The sequence below is a fragment of the Sapajus apella genome, unplaced genomic scaffold, assembly GCF_009761245.1.
Source record: "Sapajus apella isolate SASKATOON/1434 unplaced genomic scaffold, GSC_monkey_1.0 scaffold556, whole genome shotgun sequence".
Classification (NCBI taxonomy): Eukaryota; Metazoa; Chordata; class Mammalia; order Primates; family Cebidae; genus Sapajus; species Sapajus apella.
Genome location: NW_022437484.1, coordinates 43064 through 45765, shown reverse-complemented (window position 1 = coordinate 45765; position 2702 = coordinate 43064). Strand labels below are relative to the sequence as shown.

Sequence of the window (2702 nt, the reverse complement as noted above, 5' to 3'; positions counted from 1 at the left end):
GCGCATCTGTAGATCAGTGGTGGCTGCACCTCGCTCAGGAACTCGGGACTTGTGGCCTTGGTGGGCCTCGCTGAGCGCTCATTGCGTTGCCTGCGGGCTGTTCTTTTGGAGAAAAGAGGGAACGGCCTTGTGAGACGACTCCAGGAGCCATCAGCGACCCCCAAAGGCCGAAGTCCTCCCAGAGCACAGGGAAACTGTCACTTCAGACCGAAGACAGGAGAGAAAGCACAGTCGTGCATCTCCCTGGTGGTCTAGTGGCTAGGATTCGGCGCTTTCACCGCCGCGGCCCGGGTTCGATTCCCGGTCAGGGAATCTTTTGGCACCAGCCTTCCTCCCGCGGGAATCTTTCTACTCCGCTGTCAGCCGGCCTGCTCCAAGGGCCAGATGCAGAACAGTCTCCGCAGTGAGGTGCAAACCCTGGCGAAGGAGGGCAAGTCCTGGTGGACCGCCTCTCAAGACACCGCCCTGGCTTATCTCCGTGTCAGTTATCTGCTGAAGCAGCTTTAGAGAGCGACTGAGCGTCTCACTCAGGTGTACCCAGTCGTGCAGAGATGCCAGCCCCTGCGGATCTGCACACAAGAAGCCCACCCTTTTTCCTGCCGCCACCCCGGAGGCGCCGATCGGGCTGAGCTGCGAACTAAGAGAGAGGCCAAGCCGAGTCGTGGCGTTTGTGTGTACACGGGCGGGTCAGCGGAGCGTCCTCACCTCCGTTTGCCCCTACCGGGTGTGTTAGGCCTTCGGAAGAGGTGACTGGAGGCGATGCCCGGGAGGACGGGAGGAGAGTGAGCGCGGATGACGTCCTCCAGGGCCCTTCCGTTTGTAGATTGAGCGATGGAGGAAGACGATGTTCGCTGACCCAACGAAGGCAGCAGGTGGAGCGGCACAAATGGAAAACTGCTGCCGGTGTCCTAAGCAGAAGGCAGGTGTAAAAATCAGCTCCGGGACATCAAAACAGTGGTACCACAGTGAAATCCCACAGAGTCTGCACTCTACCAAGCACGTGCGCACGCTTCCCCTTTTCCATGCAGAGCCCCGCGCCCACTGTAGCATCAGGGGAGAGCGGGAGCCTGGGGGTGAAGTGCTGGGACTCGGCAGAGGCGGCGGGCGGAGCGGCTGCGGTGCGAGGGTGGTGGCTGCGGGGCGGAGCCGCTGCTGAAAGGAGGCCTGGGCTGTCGCGTGGGTGACTGTGGGTGGAATCTTTGGCGGAGGGAATGGCGGAAGCTTCCATCTTTGGTGGAAGAATGGACAGGGGTGAGCCCACCGCCAGGGGCGAGGAGGCTGTGGTGTCCCTGCAGGTTACGCGCTCATTCATACTTACCCAGCAGGAGAGAGACCGTGGTCACCAAGGGGGTTCTCCCAGAGTGAAACTTCCTCTTCGCACTCTAGACTTCCTGATCCCGGTGACTTCCTCACTGTGGGAAACGGTGTTTGTGCTAGAAGAGGGCTGCGCTGACATAATTGGGTTCAAGGCTGACCTCGCCTCACGCCCACCCAAAAACCTTTACGGCTTCCTTCTCACTCTTTTTTCTGTCCTAAAGTTCCCTCAATTTCACACCCCCTCATTTTTTTCTTCCACACTCAAGAGTGTCTCTCTCTCACTAAAAGCCCCACTAAATATTTGAAATATCTCAACCAGAAAGACTGCAATGACTACATTATTCGTTCGTGGAAGCTGCAGACCAGCCAGGTTGAGAGTCGCTTCATAGTTTCTGCTAAACAGTGAGACATAGAGCACGTTGAAGGTTTCTCTTTGACTGGGCCCCTTGTTTGTGAACTGTTGATTTCTGGCTTTCTGGCTGCAGATAAAGGCCACAGCTGGTGGAAAAATTTAAAGCAAACCAAAAGACACGTGGGTTCGCCCGAGTGGGTCCAAGTTATAGCCAGACTGTAGCAGATTAGGATTAGAACCGCGGTTGCTGCTTTCCGTGCCGGTAGCGCTCACGCCAACATGGTGAATGTTCCTAAAACCCGCCGGACTTTCTGTAGGAAGTGTGGCAAGCACCAATCCCACAAGTGACACAGCACAAGAAGGGCCAGGGTTCTCTGCATGCCCAGGGAAAGCGGCGTCGTGACAGGAAGCAGAGTGGCTATGGTGGGCCCTAAACCCATTTTCCGGAAAAAAGCCAAAACTACAAAGAAATCGTGCTAAGGCTTGAGTACCTTGAGCCCAACGGCAGATCTAGGAGAATGCTGGCTGCTGAAAGATGCAAGCACTTTGAATGGGAGGAGATAAGAGAAAGGGCCAAGTGAGCCAGCTCTAAGTGTCATCTTTTCTTGTATGAAGACAATGAAATCTTGAGTTTATGCTCAAAAACAAAAAGAAAAGACAAAAAGAAAGAAAAGAAAAAGAACAGAGGTTGCTGCAGGCAGGCAGAGTCCCAACTACTGGAGAGCCCCAAGGCGCCCCACACCTACTGCCCCTCGTTTTGCTTCCCTCCCCCCACCTCTTTCTTCCTTCCTTCCTTTCTTCCTTCTCCTTCCTTTTTCTTTCTTTCTTTTTCTTTCTTCTTTCTTTCTTTCTCTTTCTTTCTTTCCTTCCTTCTTCCCTTCCTTCTTTCCTTCCTTCCTTCCTTCCTTCCCTCCCTCCCTCCCTCCCTCTCTCTCTCTCTTTCTTTCTTTCTTTCCTTCTTTCTTTCTTTTTCCTTCCTTCCTTCCTTCCTTCCTTCCTTCCTTCCTTCCTTCCTTCCTTCCTTCCTTCCTTC

At 54.4% G+C, this 2702-nt stretch overlaps 1 non-coding gene across 1 annotated transcript; it reads left to right on the top strand.

Moving 5' to 3' along the window:
• The first annotated feature begins 240 nt into the window (after window positions 1-240).
• TRNAE-UUC lies at window positions 241-312 on the top strand. Its single transcript has one exon. It is a non-coding gene; the product is annotated as a tRNA-Glu (tRNA).
• The last annotated feature ends 2390 nt before the right edge of the window (window positions 313-2702 follow it).